Source organism: Falco naumanni, chromosome 7, assembly GCF_017639655.2.
Source record: "Falco naumanni isolate bFalNau1 chromosome 7, bFalNau1.pat, whole genome shotgun sequence".
Taxonomy (NCBI): domain Eukaryota; kingdom Metazoa; phylum Chordata; class Aves; order Falconiformes; family Falconidae; genus Falco; species Falco naumanni.
This window is the reverse complement of record NC_054060.1, coordinates 45,149,482-45,170,182: the sequence shown is the minus strand read 5'-3', so window position 1 is coordinate 45,170,182 and position 20,701 is coordinate 45,149,482. Positions and strand designations below refer to the sequence as shown.

Sequence of the window (20,701 nt, the reverse complement as noted above, 5' to 3'; positions counted from 1 at the left end):
TCCAGTGTACCATGACTTTATTGGGGCCTTTACGTGGTTGTCCTGGTGACCAAGCAATAGGTAATACCGAGTTGCAAGCAGACAGAAGATCTAGATATGCCTTCAGTTAAAGAATATTGCCCCTAAATCTCATAACATTTTTAGTTTGGGGAGTTCAAGCTGCTGATTTGGAGTTGATGGAAATAGAGTTTTTCAGCAATTATTGTACCTACTTTAAAAAAAAATAAATTGCCTTTTCCAGCAGATGTTGACTCCCTTGCCAGTAGGGAGGTCCTCTTGTCTGTAAGAGGCAGTGGTGCCAAACACGTTTTTGTTCTCTTAGGAGTGTGTTTCCTGAAAGGTTCCTTTCATCTACAGTGAATCTGTGTGCTTTAAACACAGGAAACATTACTGAGGTCTTTCTAAATATGTGAGAACTTTTTTTTTTTTTTAAAACTGAATTATAATTGCCCCATTTAATAGTAGACCAAGCAGCAGTCTGTTCTCATCTTCAGCTGCTTTGTTTCTAGGATTGGTACCTTGCCTAGGAATGCCAGGAGGTACTGAATGGCCTGATCTTGCCCATGGACAATTTGGCAGGCCTTGGAAGGCTGAAGACATGCCTAATCTGGCTGCCATAAATGGGGTTTGAAAGGCAGTTGGTGTAAAATAATGTTGGAAAGGACACAGGATGGCACTTTGGCTCCCCTGCATTTACAATAGGAAGAGCTAGCTGTTAGCAAAAGCTTTTGTAGTGATTCTGTGTCAGTGCAACTTGGACGTGAAGAATTGCAGGACGTGCCTTTGCTCTGGTGGGCAGTAGGAAGGTCTTGCCTTGGTCTGACCCCATCCCCAGGGGCTCAGCAGCTGAGGCTGGCAAGATGGGGCATGCTGGCTTGGGAACGTCTAGGAGGAGAAAGGAACGAGGGCTTGCTCAGAGGAAATGTTGAATCTTTTGCCCTCAGAAACTGATCCTGGCAAAGTGAATGTGACCATGGTGATGGGCAGTGCTTTGTGCAGTCCTAGTGGTTATCATCCAAGCGGTTTGGTACTGGGGATGTGACACTGGCAGCACTGCTGCAGCATTATGGGGTCAGGGTCACAGATGCTTCTATGTCCTTGTGATTTGACTACACATCCTGTTTTCTTCCAAACCAGGGTTGAAATCTCCTGTTATTGGCTGCTAAAAGCTTTTAGGCTGGAAATATTCCCATTCCCATCATCTCCTGGAAATAATTCCAGCTTGGCCCATTCTTTTCGCCAGCTCCAGTCTTTCTCCTTTACTGGGATTTTCTGGAAACCAAGGTCAGAATGTGTTTCTTAAACATACATGAGGTTTAGCATCTGTTATTTCTGACACAGATTATTGCACATGGAAGAATGCATGTGCAAGTTCATGCACAGCGGGCTTTCACTGTACAATGAAGATGTGGTTAAATGGGAATTAGGATTAATACTGGATTTAAGATTCTCATAGTTGGCTGGTAATAACCTAATCTCCGCAAAGGCTGCAGGCAGGCTGGCAGCATTCAGCTCAAGGCTGTTGTTCGCAAAACCTGAAATAAATCCGGTTTTGATACTAGGAGTGCTTTAATCAGAGCCTTTCAAAATAGGGATGGGAAGATAGCATATACTGTGTCAAATGTAGCCTTTTAATTTCTTTAATGTATGACAGTCACCTAGGCTTCTAGGTCTGATGGGTGATTGGCAGTAATATTTTTGGTTTCCTTCTGTAAGAGCTTAGGGATTCTGATTGATTTAAAAAACATATGAACTGCATTCTAAAGGTTGATATACCAGAGTCTCTGTATAGGCAGAGTGAGATACATCGGTGTAGGGCAGCAAGCACTTGCCAGTTTAGAGTGTTTAATGCTAGATGTCCTTCAGGTAAGGAGGAGTCACAAGAGGCCACAGAAGTGTGGAGCTCCTCGGTGCGATGTGGTCAGTTCAGTCCAGCCTGGTTCAATTGTTGCTGTGGTAGAGATGACTGGTGAGAAATGGGTTGGTGAGCCTGTGCAGGTCACAAAATGAACTGCTGCATTTGACATTAAGGCCCGTGTGGAAGACAAAATGTTTTAACATGTTCTTGCTTCTCCTGTTTACTGTGGCTGCTGTGCCATTTTCAGTGTACCTGGTCTCTACTGAAAGTCGGACATTTAGTTGTCTACATAACTTGTATCCTCAGTTAAGTGTTGATTAAGGTAGAGTTTATGCAGGCTTAGCCCTGCATTTTCAAGCAGGACAGAGGTGTAAAGTTTACCTATAGACCTATTTCTGATTCCTTGCTTCCAGCCTTCTCTTGCATAGCAGTTCTGGTTCTGCCTAAACTCAGAGCTGTCCTTTGCAAAATGCATTTCTATTTGCATCACTGCGAGTGATAGCCTGGCAGTGTCGTGCTTACTCTGTCTGCTTTTCCTTTGTTTTAAATCAACAACCCATCCTGTGGATGAGTCTCCTTTGCAGTGGGTACCAAAGGTCACTATAGTATGATGATGTATGCCACTGTCAGTCAAAGTTTCTGACTGGGCTGTTGAGGCTGGAAAGAGCAGAGACATACCAAATAGATCTGAGTGGAAAGCTGGTCCTGATGCTGTTGATACAATTCAGTATTCATGTTGCCAAGAGGAAAATGACTCATCTGCAGAGGTGATGATGAAGCGTCTTTATCTAGTCCTGAATCCACTCTGTCACTTTGTTTTTTTCTTAAGCCTACTTATTCAACCCTTACCTTGATGGATTTGATTGGTTTTCTGCTGCTTTTGTGTTGGTCCTCCTTGCTAAGGTTGCCTTTCCTCTCACTGTTGCCTTGTGTAGAACATGTTATCAAATAATCCTATTAATCTTCTTAGATAATCTTTAAAACGCTTATCATCAAGCAAGACATTTTTTCTGAGGTATGAAATTTTCTTGCATATCTAAAGTCACCGGCTCTTAGGGTGTTAAATTGAGAAACGCGCTGAAGTTTGCTTTTCCAAGGCTTAGGGCCCACATGATGACTTAAGATATGAAAGACAACGTCTTTATTTAATTTATTATTGCAGATGTCTCTGCCCCAATTGTGTTCCGAGAATAAGAGAGCATCAGAAACATTAGGTCAGTTTGAATTCTCTGCAGGGGGTCACAAGTCCCTTAAAGCACAAGTTGGAGACAGGTTAATGGGAAAGTTTCTAGTTTAGTTTATATTTTGTTTTTAAAAACCATAAACCAGGCAAATCTTTGGTCTTTCAGCTCCATTTCTTCTTCTCTTCCACAGAGATTAATGGTAAGGAAAAAGTGGATAGAAAGGGAACCCAGATGAGCCCAGCACCCAGCAGTGAAGGTTAGCGGGGACGTGCATGAACTGTGCCAGCACGAGGTTTGTTTTGGTTAGTGAAAAGCATCCAACTTACACTGAGTCTAAGAGACCTTAACCCTCTGCAGGAGCCAAACAGCTTGGTTCAAGGCATGCAAAAATTCATGGAAGTGCCTTGTGAGCATCTTGCTTTGTTCAGTATTACTGCTGGCTGGAGTGTTCGGTCTGTGGCTTTTCTGGTGTGTGGTAGGAGGTGGCAAAGACTGCTTACACCACCGCTGTGTAATGAGACAGTGCCATGCTGGGTGAGGCCAGGGGCGGTGTGAAGCTCAGTGATTTCTAAGCCTGTAAAGATCCAGGAGAGCATGCATTAATGCTATCGCTCACTGTTCTAGCCTCTAGCAAGCAGATAGGGAGCTATTAAACCACTCTGAACAGAATTAGGAGTGAGGGGGAATATCTGTGTTACTGAGCTTGCATCAGTTGTACAAATAACTTGACAAAGAACAAGCACAATGATAGTGTTTAAAAAAACAAACAAGCAACAACCAACAATCAAAAAGCCCAAACCAACAGCAACAACAACAAAACTCTGTCACACATCAGCAGGTGTGTACCCTAAACGTGACATTTCAAGAGGACTCAAGTTCTCATGATGGCTGGTTTGAACTGTGCAAAAATTGGGGGTGGTGGTGTGTGCAAGCTTACCTGGGCAGTAGCTAGTAGGTGTATCCTGCTACTTAGGCACTCCTTGAAGATGAGGAATTTATGTTGGCTGGTTTGGCCAAAGCCTTGTTATTACAAGAAGGAAATTGTGCCGTGTCTCTTTTGTAATAGCGGGTAGAGATATATGGACGTGAGTAAACTGCTGTCTTGCACATAGTACCTTAGAGCTCAGGGTGATGGAAAAGCTCAACATGGCCCAACAATATGTGCTTGTAGCCCAGAAAGCCAATCAGATCCTGGGCTGCATCAAAAGAAACAGGGCCAGCAGGCTGAAGGAGAGTGATTCTACCCCTCTACTTCACTCTGGTGAGACCCCACCTGGAGTACTATGTCCAGCTCTGAAGCCCCTAACAGTAGAAGGACATGGATATCTTGGGACAAGTAGAGGAGAGCCACAAAGATGATCAGAAGGCTGGATCCCCTCTCCTGTGAAGACAGGCTGAAAGAGTTTGGATTCTTCAGCCTGGAGAAGAGAAGGGCCCTCAGGGAGACCTTACAGCAGCTTTCCAGTATCTAAAGGGGTCGACAAGAAAGCTGGAGAGGGATGTTTTACAAGGGCATGTAGTGATAGGACAAGGGGCAATGGCTTTAAGCTGAAAGAGGGTGGATTTAGATTAGATATAAGGAGGAAATTCTTGACTGTGAGGGTGCTGAGGTACTGGCACAGGTTGCCCAGAGCAGCTGTGGATGCCCCATCCCTGGCAGTGTTCAAGACCAGGCTGGATGGGGCTTTGGGCAACCTGGTCTAGTGGAAGGTGTCCCTGCCCATGGTGGGGGGAGTTGGAGCTAAATGATCTTTAAGGTCCCTTCCAATGCAAACCATCCTATGATTCTATGAGAATGTGTCTTATGAATGCTCAGTGACAATTTCTTGTTCTTTAAATTGAGTCAACTCTGTGCTCACCAGTGAGTCTGAGAGAGGCCCTTAACAGCACTTGAAGCTGTAACTCAAAGCTAACTGTTCAGAGCAGATCTAACTGACAATGGTGTGCTTTTCAGAGCATTTGTAGTCTTGACTGTGGAAGGCCAGCCAATGTCACCACAGCTAGTACAGCTCTACCAACACTTTTTCTTTCAAGATTTCCCAACTGTGGCTAGGAATGCACAGCTCCTGCGCTCCGCTGTGCCCTGGCCAGCTCCGTGTTTTGTTGCAGATGAATGTGGTGGGATGATCTGTAAACATTGCTGTGTGTTCTGATGGTGAACGTATGCAAGCTGCTTGCACAGTGTTACTCTTTTATCCCCGCCCCACACCCCCCCACGCCCCCCACTCCCCCACTGCCGATGCCTCCTGTAAGCTCAGCTGCTGCTTTATCACTCCTGATAAGTGGGTGTGTGATTTGAGGCAGAGCCATCAGCCAGAACTGAAGGCAGGCAGGAGTCCCATGTGCATAGTTTGGGGGCAGCTTGGTTGGTTTGTTTTTTTTTTTTTTTTTGATAAGCCTGTGCCTCTTGCGGCAATACAGTGCACACTTCTTTTAAACCATAATCATAATCCTCTTTGCAGCCGGCACTGCTATCCCCACAGGAAGCATTAGCAATATCACAAAGTGCGGAGACTTCATTGTTTTCCCCTAATCTGCAAAGGGAGCTGAGACAAGACAGAGGAAACTTTAACCTATTATGTGCCTCAGTGGTAAATAATTAGTTTTTTACTGAGTGGGAGAATGGGGAAGCCTCTTGGTTAAGATAAAGTAAGCACAAGGCTCACAGGCTTATCTTGCTCTGTGGAATTCGGGAAAGGACATGTCCTTGAATTTGCTTGTCTGGTGTGCCCTGTTTTTGTGTTTGGGGGAAATGAGTCTGCTAGAGCTGCCCTAAGTGACTGCTGGGTATAAGACATCTCTTGCCAGGAAATGTGGTAGCTGTGCTTTTGTTTAAGGACCTTGAACAAAAGGTTCTGGATGCTTAATAATGTGCAAATTTGGGTGGGTGGGGTATGGAGAAGGTTAATAGGGCAGACTAATAGAGGAGGAGCTGAGCTTGGGAGAGGAGAACACCACTGAGGACATGGCAGCAGACAGAGGGAGGTAAAACAGGAAAAGCTGCCCCTTTTTGCCATGTTCAAGTTAACTTGGTCACCTCTGACAATTTTGGGGTAAGTGCAAGCTGTGTCTGCTGAAATAATGGTATTTCCAGCCACGGTGGCGTGAGAGGCCATGGCACAACTCCAAGGGGTGTTGATGTGCAAGGCTGTGTGCTGTTAGAGTGCTGTCTAGACCCCAACCCATCATGAGGGAGGACTTGCTGTGGGAGTGCTTGTGGGTGGGAATTCATGTTGGGTCAATGCTTTACATTCGCAAAACTTCTCTTTGCAAGCTGCCTGCCGTAAAATCTTTCTTGTCACACTTGGTTCTGCAGCTGCAGCTGTGCTGCGCTTTCCCTGAAAAGGAAAAGCTGAAGTGGGACTGAAGCTTGGGGGGGCTGCCCTGGCACAGGGGGCACAAATCCAGTATGGCAAATGGTCTGCTTGCACGTGTGCCATGTCTGTGGAAGTCTTTTAATCTAATACATGACGAGAGCAAAGGAACAAAACAAAAGTGTCTCAAAAATAGCGTGAGATAAGGATCTGGAGAATTTGCTTTTTATTTCTCACAAGAGTCCCTGGAGACTTCTTTTAAGGGAAGAAATTTAGCTTTCAAGGTCGAGTTTTCCCCCCACCCCCCTTTTCTTCAGACTTCAAAGGCAGTCAGCTGAGAGCTTCTTAGGAATGTTACATCTGTTCAGAGTAAATGTGGATCAGAGGGAAGGCACTTTTTTTCTCTTTCAAATTGTCTGAAATTTGTACACAAATTTTCTTGAGAGTGTGGTAAACAAGACACAACCTCAGTGGGGATGGATGGTGCGATATAGTGAAGGGTGGAAAGCCAGCAAGTGGGAGTAGTCCTCTGCAGAGACATGTAGTCGAAACACAAGTTTTATTTTCCTGATGCCTTAATAGAAAACATTTTAATGTCTGTGTCTTTAAATAAGATGTATTTGGAAATTGAAATAGAACAAATGGACCAAAACATGCCTAATGCCTGCCTGCTCCTCCTCAAACTCTTAGCTTGTGCTAGCTTTGTACCAGCTGACACGTTGTCTTTTCTTTTTATTAAATAGCTTGTCCTTTTGCTTTCAGTCTTAATCTACATGTATCAAACTGAGATCAATCAGTTTGGCTTTTTCACTCTTGACTACTGTTCCTTCACCAACTGACTGAAAGCCTATTCGCAGTGGAGGGGCTTTGGATCAGACATTGGATGTGCCACAGAAAAACCGCACAGCAAGCTTGGGGGATAGAGCAGGTGAGCTCAGAACTGGACCTAATTTAACACTGCTCTGCCTATAATGGGTGGGAATTTATTGCTGATTTTGATGAAAGCTGATGTGTGGCATTGCTGAGAACATTTGGAAATCCTCTGCATGGTAGGACTTACGGACATGATCAGGTCTCAGACAGCCTTGTGCATAACTGCCTCTTCACATCTCAAAAGTGTAACTGAGCTCCAAATGGTTTTCACACCAATTATTTCCCTCTTGCTTTTGAATAGAACCAGGAGGGGGGTTGTTTATCCCATTTCCCTGGTGCAGCTGAAACTCAGAGCAGCAAGCTTGTGTTGGAGCTGTTGTTTCCTCTGCACGTTTCCCATAAGGAGGCCAAGGAGTGTGAGATTTGTGTTTCAGTGTGGAGCTTTGTCACATGCTGAAGATGATAGAAATCTTGGTGCTGTCTCACTCCGGGTTGGATAAGTATGTTACATTTGTTGCTTTCACGGGGTTTTCTTTCAAACTAGGCTTCTTAACTAAAGAAGAGCAATATTTAAGCTTCTGAGTAAATTAGCAGAGAACTCTGGCTTCATCTTGACTAATCTGTTTAACCTTCATCAGCCCAAATATTTACTCTAGGCATGGAATATCCAGGCAGTGTAATTCTGATGCTAAAATTCATGCACTGAGAATGCTGCAGATTGACTAATCCTACAGAATTCCAGAAATCCCTGTCTGTATAAATAAACTTCCTGTATGAAGGATTATAACTAAAATGCTGTGATTTCAGATCAGCAAAGCAGACATATAGCAGTTGTGCTGGTTGCTTATGTATTTTTTTAAGGATGCGTAAAGAAAACTGAAAATAATGAAGCACAATGCTGTCATATACTGCAGGAAGGTAATTTACCTCTACCTTTTTGCTACAACTTCTCTTTTATCAATTTTCAAATTGCCATCGGCTTGATTTACCCAGGCTGTTGAAACTGTTACTGGTTTCAGGTATGGCATTTCTGGTGAATCTGTGTTTCCCAGGTCTTTGTCCCCTTACTTAAGCAACTGGGCAATGTAAAGTGTTCATGAAACTGCTGTATGGGAGTTAGTTTGTAGTTCAGCCACTGAAGATCCCCCAGCCCCCATACACACACAGATTCCCCTCCAGCTTCACAGCAGAGCCTACAGCATCTGGATTTACCAGAAACTAAGTTGACATCTCAAGTCTGGTCTGTCGTGTCCATTGCAGGGAATACTTACAAGCCCCCAGTGTAACACTGTTGGTATAGGTATGGTGTAAGCAACCTTCTGAGCAGTTGTCCTGTTACTATAGTAATTATTCTGTCTTTGTGAGATTTAAGTGCAGGCTTATCTGGGATCCTTATCTCAGAGAAGTTCTGCTAATATCCCTTGATGTTGCCCTTTCTCTTACTGTACTGTTCCAGAGATGTGAAGGCTGTAAACACCCGGGGAGAGGGGTTAGTTTGGCTGTTGTAAAGGGAATAACTAAAAAGAATGGGGTCAAGTTCGAGAAATAAAATCAAAACTGTCTGAGGAGGACTTCCCAACAGCATTGTTCATTAGGTTCATGGAAAACTAATGTGTGCTCTGCCATCTGATAATTTTGAGAGTAGACTGCAAAAATGAAATGGTAGGAAGGACAGTGGGATGGAATTGTTCCCTATCAGTGGGGAAGGATCCCTGCCAATCTCACTCACTGCTTTTTTGCATATAAGATTCTGTGTATCAGTAGAAAACTAGAAGGAATAAATTGCCGAGCCGTTGCATTGTCAGGAGGACATCTAGCCCAGAACCTGCGCTGTTCATGGCCACTTGATCCTAACCGATAATTCTCCCTGCTTGAAAGGGACCAGGAGAGGAAGAACTGCGCCTTGCTTTACTTGCCTGGTGCTCTGTAGGGAAATTCCTTCTCTGTTCCATGCTGGGTTAGTCAGTCCTTTTAGCACTATATCTGAGGAAGAATCACTGCAGCTAGGCAGCTAATCTCACTTCTGTCTTCAGATAAGATTGTTATCAGAGTAATTGTCTGTTTGCTCCCCCTCCCGAGTCTAATCAGGGTGGGTTGTGCCAGTACCTCCTGGGGCAGAGGAGCTCCGATGTTGGTTGCCCTCAAAAGAAAGAGAAAATCCTCAGCGTATATTTAATGTAAACTTCAGTTTTGTTAGATGTTCACGGGAAAATCACCTGGAAATAACTCGCTCAGACATGTCTCACGTGTTTCACAGTAATATGTTTGTTCTGGTTTAAAATCTAGGTCCAGGCAGGCAAGTTTCTGTAGAGCATACCGCAGTGGGGCTCTCAACGGGTAGTGCTGTGCCCTAGTGAAGCTGGTACTTTCCCAAGCCCTGGGATAGAGCAAGTTCATGACTGCAGAGAATGCATACTTTTAGACATTGGCGTTTCAGACAGCAAATAATTCTGAACAATTAGTGCTTTTTCCCTTATTTCAAAGCTAATTACAGGATGGGTGGTTTCCTGATGGGGATAAAGGAGGCTTAGATATTAATTTTTCATATATCCTTCAAGCTGGGACTAGAGCTTGTCTCTTGATGTGTTTACCTGAGGAAGTGCACTGTGTTGTCTCTGTTGGTGAGCAAACTATAGGTAGTGCAACGCTCCAGTGAGATACAAAAATGCTCTGTGGCTTCCCCTGTTACATGGATGAGAAGACTGAGACACAGAAGTATGATGGGCCGCCATGGGAGTTGCCAAAGCAGGGTTGCATGGATAAGATCTGTGCTAGAGCCAGCATCGTTAGTGGCTGCTCCTGATTCCTGGTCTGTGTTACCATCTCCCAGCTCCAACAGCCAGCCCGGTATGAAAAGCAAAGTGTGACCCTGCCCTTAGTGGTGTTGCTGCTGTAGAGATGTTGTCTAGCTCAATCAGACAATCTGCATGCCTGGATAGCTTAATGAAGCTCTAGCTTTCCAGTGTGATACCTAAAGCAAGCTTAAAGGGCAAGGGCATACGACTGAAGAGAGTGCTCATAGCTGTTGAACTAGCTTGCCTCATATGTGAGAACCTCTAAGACTGTCTGATTCAATCAGGCTTAAAAGGTGTTGAATAAAGCAGGTTCTTTCAGGCACATGTAAAAGTCATCTTGGGGACCTTGAAATTGGTATGACCACAGCTGCTTCTAGCCTAATGTGCGCTTGATGTGCTTAGTGTGGATATTCTCTAAAACTTTTATTGCATAGTTTGCTGCTTCCTGCTTCATTAGACTTCAAATCACTAATTGCAGTGGTAGCTTCATGGCTGTAGTGTCCTTTTTAGCAGGAGCTATAACCATTTTACGTTTGCTGGATGACTTAACTGATGTTGCTCTCCTCTTCACAAGGAGAGAAACAGAACTGCAGAGAGGAAGAGAAATAGAAAGAGGTGTAAAAGCTATTTTTGCCCTTGACTATACTGCACTGAAGAGATGCCAGAGGTAGTACTGTTTGGAAAAGTGCTTCTGGAATTGGAAGTAATACAACTACATCAGTGCAACTAGTAAACAGAGCCTTAAATAGGTAGGATGCAGTGCCCACAGTGCTGATGGAACTTGAAATTGCATCTCCACACAGCACTATTGTGTCACCTTACCCAGACATAGCTGTAGTGTGTTTGATTTGGGTCTGCTGAATGTGCCACAGATGTGAATGTCCAGCAGTAGACCATGTGATCCTGAAGGCCCCTTTGTATGGTTTGTGGCCTCGCACACAGGAGGCCACAAATTATTATTTTACTCCTCCTCCATTGCATCTGTGTCTTTGTGTGGTTTTTGTTGTGGTTATGTTTTGGTTTTTTTCACTTGAAGTGTATTTTTGGCAGCCTTTGGCCCTTCAATAAGCTTTCATGCTATCAGGACCACAGCTATACATACATTAAATGTGCTTTGTTATCTGGATTAGAGTATGGTGTTCGCTTTCTTTGTAAGCAATTCATATTCTAGAATCTTGTCTCCAGTTATTCTTCTTCTGTAATGGCACTGAGAACAAGTGTTGTAATTTACTTTGTTACTTCTGCTGGTGTAGCACTTTGGAGCCATCCCTGATGAGATGCATCGCTCCCCATGTAGTGTTGATGGTGAGGTTGTACATTAAGGAGCTGTTGGCTGATTTACAAAAAGCTCGCTTTTGGAGGCTGGGAGCAGATTTTTCCAGAGAGCCTAATAAGCTGTAGTCACTGCCTGCTCCCCTTCCCCAACGTTAGACCTGTGCAGTGCCTGCAGAACATGATACAACCATGTGTCTACTCCCTTATTCAGTGTGTTCTTCAGCTTATGGTTGCATCTGCCCTGTTTAATGCTACCCTCCAGTCTGTCACCCATAATACTGCTTATTCAGTGTGTAATAACTATTTTGGAGCTATAACTTAAGTATCTGTTTGGTGGATATCAGTCCAAGGTACAGCATGAATGGATACTAGAGTGGTGAGTCACATACTCCTTAGCAGAATTACCAGGTAGGCCTTTGCATCCTTAAAGGTAGCTGTCCTGGGATTAATCTGAGTGTTCCCTGGTGAGTGGGGTCCACCTTGAAAATTTATGAAAGTACACCGATAAACCAAACACTAGCAAAGTAAATGTAGCAGGAACATACCTCAAGTTACTATTATTGCTTCGGCCAGCTACCATAAAAAGCTTTTCTAGACTTTATTAGCAAGTGAACAGAAGCTGTCACAGAGCTGTCAGTCCCAGACTGTCAGCTTGGTCTTGCCACACTCGGGAGTACGTGACATGAACGAGGTGTTCCTGTAGCAGAGTTGGTCTAAGGACAGGTCTGTCCCTTGCTGCCTCTGACTACAATGCCTCCTGTCAGTAGCAGTTGGAGATATTGGGATAATTGAATATTCTCCATAAAGTAGTTCTACTCAGCCATAAGAATGGCCATGCATAATGTGAACAGATGTAACCAGTTTTGCTAAACAATAGTTTTAAGAGAGACTATGTGGAGAGGTTTATAGTTGAGGCCAACAACCAATCCATGTGGGAAGCACGGTGTCAAAATAGCAAGAAATAGAAGATTAAGATGAAATATTTTACTTGTAACATTTTAGGCATGTTGCAAGGAGATTTGTCCCATTTTTATGGGTCTCCAACTGTCTGTGACAACGATCCTTATTTGGTTGGATTAATCCACAGAGGTTCTGTGCAAGCTATCAACAAACTTTACATATATACACACCATTTCAGTTGACTCCAGCTTGGAACTTGGTAGAAGAAATCCAACTGATCTCAGTGGGAGCTGATCAAGGCATTAGCCTGCTTTTGAAAGAAAAATTAAACAGAAATAATTTTGTGTAGATAGGCACTTGTGCAAGTGCCTGTGAGACCCTTCCATCACAGAAGCTGCCCTTTACCTGGAAGGTGTGAAAGTCAGGAGAAAGGAAATAATCTTTTAACTAACTGCAAGGAGGCATCAACAGCACATGGGAAAGCACAGGGAACAGAAAACTGTTCAGGTGATGTGGGGAGTCAAGATCACTTTGAAGTGAAGCCAAATGTGATTAGTGTGAAGTTTCTGGTTACAATGCCTCATGGCCTTTCTAGGGTAGAGGGCTTGTTTCTAACCTTGCTTCCTAGTAAAGCACATCATGTTGTGTGTATTTAAGGCTGGCTTGTGCCTTTGGGTATTTCTAAGATGACAGATCTCCAGACCCCCTCTTTTCTTCTGTTGAATACTAAGGGGCCCAGTTTCTCTTGTTTTTTCAGATTTATTTCTCTTCCATTGCTTCCAGTCGTTCAAGTGTGTTAGTAGTATCACAGTGGCAGTGAATCACAGCAATGGCAATATTTTAAGCACCGTAGTTCATGGCTTGCTTGTAGTGAAAGTCCTGTCCACTTGCACTCTGTTCCAAGACACTTCTGGTAGAGAGAGTCCTGTGTATAGAGGCCTGTCTTCCTACCTATACCCTTTTGCAAGTGGGAGCATGATGGCTATGATCATAGTTAGTACTGGGGTCTCCATGGGTTAAAACAAATCTAAATGTCACAAGTTAAGCTCTGGCGTACAGAAGGTCCCAAATTGCTGGAAGTGCTCTCACCTCACTGGGGGTGTCACAGGAGGTGGGGAGTAGCCCTGTTTCTGGGTTGGGGAGTGCTGCTGTAGCTGTAGCTGTGTGCCTTCCTAGAGGCCATAGTGCCAGATAAGTGTGGTTGTGGCTCCCAAAAGCATTCAGCCTTGCCTTGGATACAGCTTGTGGTAGAATTCTTTGGGAGTGGGGAGAAGGGAGAAGACTGATGCTCTCCTAGCCCTGTGAATTAGACACATTGGACTAGAAGTTCCCTGAGAACCTTTTGGTAAGGAACCCTGGTCATTCCTGATCATTCCTCTGCTTTTGTTGTGGTCTGTATTCAGCTCTCATTACCTTTGATGCTTGTACCTGAATAAGGAATTTGGTTGCTTCATTCAATAATAAAAATTGAAAGCTAGTTTCCTGATAGCTTTTTGCTTCATGTTTGCTGCTGCTTCCCATCATTAACAGCAGTAAAGTGGCATGGGGTGAAAATCAGCTCTAATTTGGGAGCTTGATTGCCTGTGTAATAAGCTTCTCTGTTATTCTTTGGCAGGAGCAACAGCTAATATAATTTTTTTTTGCTGTCACTTCTGCATGGGCCATGTACCAGCGTCAAAGTTAATCCCTCAAAATTATGTTCCATTATAAATCTCTCTTCACAGATGAAGTGGGTGCAATTAGGCAGAGAGGTCCAGAACCATTAAAAAAAAAAAAAAAAAGCTTGGAAGGACAAAAGCAGTCTGCCTGTGCATCACGAAGTGGTGTATCATATTGCCAGTCACCTCCATAAGACAGAAGCTCCTTGGTCACAGTGTACTTAGGGCTTATTTGGCAGTGACAGCATGTTCTGAGTTGACCAAGTCGAAGTTCCACATTTTTGTAAATATAAGGTGTAAGATCTTAAGAGTAATCTTAAGCTATTTGTGTCAGTTCTCCCTCATTTCTTTTCTTCCAAGTACATACAGAATATTTAATGTCGTTATTCCTGCCTGAGCCCTGGGAAATCAGAAGAGATAATCAAGACCCTGGTAATAGGCTGACAAAATCCCCAGCATATTTAATTAGAGATTATTCTTTTGATGTTCGAGTTGATTTTTTGATGCTTGTTTTTTATCAGGTTACTCTTGGGTAACCTTCTGTATACTGAACACTGTCCCTGCTTTTGTCAAAGACCCTCAAGGTTTAAATGTACTAGCGTGGTTAAATTAGTTTCATTTTTTTAAAGTTTAGTATTAAATTCTTTTTGGCTAGGGAAAATGGAAATACTACCTCTGTGGCTGTAACATTCTGACTATTCTGGGCAGGGCTGTATAATGACTAATTTTCTACATCCCATTTAGAAAACTAGCTTGAAACTGGTGCCTGCTGAAAGTTCATTCTTGCCCCTTCCTAAAAGGGAATGATAGCAAGTGACTTAGTTCCTGGGGGTGGGGTTTGGTGGTGTCATGTCCACGCCGTCTTCCCACCCCCTTTTCTAGAATAAATCTTAAATATACCAAACTAAGGTGCATTTCTATTCTTATGGATCACAAGCTCTCTTTTCATCCCTGCCTTTTTCTTCAGGATGCTAAGCAAATGCTGTCAAGTCTGCACCAAGAATTGCACGGTCTGTGCAGAGAAATGAAAAGTTTGTTGCCAGAATCTCCTATTGAAAGTCCCATTAAAGATATGAATTATGTGGCTGCATATATTGAGGTTTTATCTACCTGTTTCAGAGCATAAAGCTTTAGAGACATTGAAAATCCATTCTAAAGTCCTCATTCAACTAAACTTTACTCAGGTCAGACTTCTTTGATCAAAGATTTTGCTTTACTTTCTGTTCACTGTCTTCAGATATTCTGAAAGGTTTTAGTTTCAGAAATATTTAGTATTCAGTACTTCAGTTTGAATTTGATAGGATCCATTTAAGAAAATCAGCAAGAATTTCACATAAATGTCTCTTGGCTTACGTGGCAGTCAAACATGAGTTACAATCACAAGGACAGGGATGAGGTGAACATGAGAAGCTGCATCCAGTTTCTATCACAAAAAGCTCGGTGTAGCAATATGGCTTGCTATAGAAGCCACTTGATTTTGTTCAGATCTAGCCTGTTGAGCAAAGGGGGAAAATATATTTATAAAGAAGAGCTGTTCACATTAAGTACTACTATTCTGCACATCAGTCATTTGTCACCTTGTTAAATTCAGCTGTCCTCTAAAGGTAAATGGCTACTTGGCATGCTGTTGGCACTCTTTGATCCTGTGCCGTGACAAGAGGATGTGTGTGTTCTCTAATTTATGTAACTTCAGTGGGCTTGAGTCTCCTTCAGGCTGCTGTGTTCTCTGAACCGTGCAAGCAATCATGACTTATTGCTGGTAGACCCAACAGACCTGCTTCTTGAGAATTCAGTGGCTGCTGACTCCAAAGGAGCCTCCTAGACTCCTCTTGCAGTGTTTTGCCAAGTAGCAGTGGGACCTTACAGCACACAATTAGATGGCTGCATGTGGTGTTCTCCAGTTTTCCTACTTCTCTTCTCCAAGTGTATTCTCCCAGCATGCTAAAATGTCTAAGGAGGGGGTCAAAGTGCTTTATATGTTAAACAGGGCTGAGGTCAGCACCCAGTTCTTAGTATTGTCAGTAATGAGTTATTGCATCACTTGTCAGCTATGTGTGAGAAAAATGTAGGAAAAAATCCCGAGGCTTTTCTAGATGATAGAATCTCCAACTGTGGCACTGAACCACGGAGTAGAACACAGGATAACAGTGCACTGATGTTAAGCTATCTTGATGTGACCAGGAGAGTTTGTTTTCCTCTGTGAATACAAATACTGGAATAAATCACTAACGGGGATTTAACCACCATGGTTGTTTTGGCCTGGTTTCTGAACTTGGAGATAGGCAAAGAACGCAATAGCATCTCATTTTCAAATGCGTGACCAACAGCAACAGGGTCCTACGTGTGCTTGAGTCTACCGAGATAGAAGTCTTGACAAGCTCCAAATGATGAATGACAGTTGATAGCCGATGCTGGAACATGGGCCGTGTTAACCACAGGAATGGTTTCCTCTTCCTGCTGTACCAGAACAACTTCAGGCTGCTGTTTGGGGTGGCAGAGAGAATTCAGCTGCTTTGCACACCAACAGCTTGAGCAGTCAATAGCTATCATAAGCAGAACCCATCGTGTCTTGTGAGGGATGTGACTGTGAAGTAGCTGACTTCTGAAAACAAGCTTTCTGCAGATACTTTTCCCCATCTAACAACAAAGGTCTTGTTTGGGAATGCTTTTTGGCTGCAGTCCTGGTGACCCCCCTGGGAAATGCACTGTGCATTTGACTTGCACTCACCAAAGGAAAAAGCAAAAGTAACACAGCTGTAGTGATTTACTACGAAGTTTTGAGGCTAATTGCCTCGTATGTTTAATTAATAACTGACACATTCTGTCCCTCAAAGAGCTTGGAGAACTTCCATCTGGACCCCTAGTGATTACAGCCTGGAAGCCATCCCTGTAATTAAGGAGCAGGCTGTAGGAGGCCTGTTCCCATTATGGGCAATTATTGTGCTTACTACTTTTCCCCTCCTTTCTTATGAAAAGGCTGAGAAAATAGGGCTCAGAGACTAATCGGACATAAAACCCTGACTAAAGAGGTGCTTTGTGCTACCCTGTGGTAGAATGATGGGGTTATGTTTTGGTGCCAGCACTCTTTCTTTCTACAGGCTTCAGGAGGCAGGTTCTCCAAACGGCAAAATGCGTCTTACACCAAATTGAAGTATTTGTTGGTCAATATTAATTGCCAATGCAAGAAGTGCATTTTTGCAAAGAACTGAACAAATGAATATTTCTACTGTTACTTCTTGATCTCTCCCTCCCAACTTCAGACTTTCCCTAGGTTTGACAGCTGCTCATCTGTGAAGACTCTGGCTGGCTCAGAAGCCCTCAGAGCAGAGGATGCTGTGTCTTTAAGCCTTCCATACAGTGCTGAAATGTTATGACAGAGCATCTCACAGGGGGATGCGGTTTCCATGGCAACCCCACACTGTAAGATAAGCAAACTGGAATATTTTTTTTTTCTGAGAGGTTCAAGAGCAAGGAAGGAATGAGGCGATCTGTCAGCAGGCGAGACTTGAAAAGAGGAAACCATGTCCATTAATCCTGCAGCCCTGGCTGCTTTGTGTTTTAATTAGTGAATGTTACTATGGCAGAGAGCATGGGCGCCTCACCCTGTTGTGGGGTTTTGTGGGTTTTTTGTTTGTTTCTCTTTTTATATTTCCAATTAAAAAAAAAATAAATTGGGGTGGGGGGAGAAGCTTTACTAGGGCATTAAATGAAGGTCTGAAAGAGCCTCAGGATTTCTGTTCCAAAGCTTGTATACCAGGCCTGGAATGGGAAGTGGGGCTTGCCTGGTGGGAATGAATCTGCCATTCTCAAATTGAGAGTACATCTTAAATTTGTCTGTCTTGCCAGTGATATTTAGCAAATATGGAAATCTCCCATACCCTTGAGTCCTTCGTATGTACCCATGGCGATGTGAAATAAGCAGGGGAGTTGTGACTTGCTTTTGTCCTCCCCAGTCTGCCCAGAGGCACTACCTGTTACAGAGCTATACTGCCTACAGAGCTATACTGCCTCCCCGTGCCATTGTTCTGGGGTAGTGGATACCTTTGGGATCAGTAGTTACCCTTAAGCGAGAAATCCTCAACTACTCAAATGCCACCACTTGTGAGAATGCAGGATACTGTACATGCTAAGAGAGTCAACAACGCGATAACAAGGACAGGGAATGTTCAGCCTGTAGTGAGAAGGCAAGCTCCCACCCAAGCTGAGATGGCATCTTAGTAATTGTAGAATCTCCTGGTAGCAGCTAGTGCACCAGCTGGGTAGGAAACTGTGCTGGCCTTGTAAATATGCTGCATGTAGGAGATTATTATGGAAAATATTTTGACAACCTTTATTATTTTCAAACACTTCTATGTGTCACTAGAAAATTAGAGTTAAAGTAAATGTTATTCCAATAGCAGTCTTTGTCTGCATGGTTTCCATGTCCATCCTTCATGCAGGCATCCTGCCTGCTCCTTTGGAGGGATTAAAGCCCACTGTAAATCTTCATGTGGAATGAAAAGAAAATTATTCTAATCCTTTGCAAAAGGAATACACCGAAGGCATTCTTCACTACTTTCCTATAAGCAGCAGTATCTCAGCCTAATTTTCAGGTGCTGGAGCTTACAAGGAATTCTCAAAAATGTAGTTCCTCTTACTTTCCTGCTATGTCTTCTTCAATGCCTTTCCACCATGATTTGTCTCTTTTGGGTTGTGTGGTGGTGGTGTTGTTGGGGTTTTTTCCATTTGTTTGGTTTGGGTTTTTTCCTCCCAATTAGGGTGCAAAGTTGAAATGCAATAGTGGGTATGTAGTACTCTGCCAGTTTGAATTTTTTCCACAATACATGGGCTGGAGGACGAACTTTCTGTTCCTGTACTAGGTATGAGGTTTATTCTTAAGGGGGAAAGGAGATGTCTGTGTCCACTTCACACGCTAGCTTTTTACCCCTTAAATATTATATTTGTTTGGTCTTAGGTCTTACCTCTTTGTTTGCTCTGCCATTAGCTTTTCTGGGGATTTCACAATTCATAAGCTCAGCAGATGGCATGGTGTTGCTATTCTTTATCAGGTGCATAAAAAGGTTTGGGGATTTCCTTTCCCTGCAGTTTTTGCCCCTGTTGTTCCCTCCTGTTCCTCTCCTCTTGTGCCCAGGACAAAACAGGTGCCAGTATATTGCATAAGGCAGGAGATAAGTTTCATAGCTAAATACGATGCTTTGCGAAGTATATTTTTAAACATCATTTAAGTATCTTACAAATGGAAGAGAATCAGTAGTAAAGGTTTGAAAGTCAGCAGTGACAGCTGGAGCAAGTCAGTGCTTGTACTAACATACCTTTCAGCCAAGAAGTTTGGGGCTTGCACTTTCTCTGTAGAAGTTGTGCTTTCACATGTCTTTACTATCAATGGCTGCTATTCCAGAAGAAATCTGACCAACCAAGGAGTAAATGATAGAAGACACTGCTGGTAATATGTTCCTTTGTGTGGGAGCTCTCCCATCTGGTTCAGTTTGGACAGCCTCCATCTTTTTCAATCCTCTTTCACCCACCCTGGTTTTCAGTTTAGCCATGCAGCACTTGGTGGGATTTGCAAGCCTTCGTGCAGTAGGGCAGGGACTTTATTCCCAGGGGAAGAAGCCCAGGGAGGTGACTTATTTGAATAAAATTTGGATCTGTGGTAAAGCAGGGTTTGAAACAAGTTGTCTCACAGGTTCCACTCCTAACTACAAACCACTGGACTCTTCCTCTGCACTAACATTGCGTTCTAATGCAGATCGGTGAGAACTAATATTGCCAGAGAGGGAAACCCTCTGGTGCTGAGGTGTTGCATGGTACTGCAAATTGACTCTTGCAGAGCTGAGATCTCTCCTGTTCTGTTTGAGGTTGCTGTAGTTATCATTTCTGCCAAATGAGCCCAAGCTCTTGAAGAAGTGTTCAGCAAAACACACTGCAGATTGAAAACCCTCAGAACCACTGTTCTGGTTTTGAGTACTTTCTCCTGAAGATTGTTTTCTCCTGTGGGTGCAATCCATGTAGCAGGAATAGCTGTTAGCAGTTTGAAGTCAGGGGCTAAAGAAGATTTATACCTTATGTGGGAATTCAGGGCTAGGGCAGAGTGGTATTTAGCCCCTTGTTGAGTAAGCCATCAAAAGCTGTAATTGACAATAAGCAGGGTTAGAGGCAGCTTAATTTCTTTGGAGACTGTTCTTTTTATTCTTTCTTTTGGCTGTATTGACGAATTCAACACTCTGATGAAGATCAGCTTTATTTAATGTTTTGAGTTAAGCTGCCTCCATGCCCAAGGATGATTTTTGCCTGTATTGGTAAAGAAACTGCTTTTAACAGCTTAGCTCTGTTGTACCCGTGCTGGCTGGAACTGTGGCAGGCAGGGTTTGTGATCCTGATGGCTGGGGCAGAGCAGATCAGCACAGCTTTCACTGCCCACTGCCCTGTGAGCAGGGCTTGCTCATGGTTGCTTCCTACCCTGGATTTCTCAATTCATGGCATTCTGGCATCTTCATAATTTGGCTTGGCCCGAGTACCATTAAACCCTTGTACGTTGCTTGGGTTTGTTGTCCCTCAAGGTACTGCCAGCTTGGAATCCTTGCCAAGCAAAATTAGACTGCTTGCTTCTTGGCTCTAAGCACCTAGTCATCCCAGCCCAGCAGAGCTTTGTTTAAAGAACAGAAATAATTGCGGTGCCACACAGATTCCCAGCAAGCATGGGCAGTGTTCGTGTCACAGGGTGAATTGGGGAGTGAAGAAGAGCCCAGGAGTAGCTGCGTGCCTCATTCAGTTTGTTTTTCATAGGAGGGGGTGTTTAATCTTTCAGCGAGCAGGAAGACTATCCTGTGTCTGCCCTGGCCTT

At 43.5% G+C, this 20,701-nt stretch overlaps 1 protein-coding gene across 7 annotated transcripts in view; it reads left to right on the top strand.

Moving 5' to 3' along the window:
• The window catches only part of TSPAN18 (tetraspanin 18), a 124,679-nt gene that overhangs the window by 19,024 nt on the left and 84,954 nt on the right, over positions 1–20,701 (top strand). Inside the window, exon 1 of one of the 7 annotated variants that reach the window (XM_040600319.1) lies at positions 3,239–3,334. The exons of 5 other annotated variants lie outside the window; for them this stretch is intronic. The gene's annotated coding sequence lies outside the window, so the exon portion shown is untranslated. Of the gene's footprint in view, positions 1–3,238; positions 3,335–6,073; positions 6,096–20,701 lie in introns of those variants that run through there. One more of the 7 variants, XM_040600321.1, reaches the window with a different exon arrangement.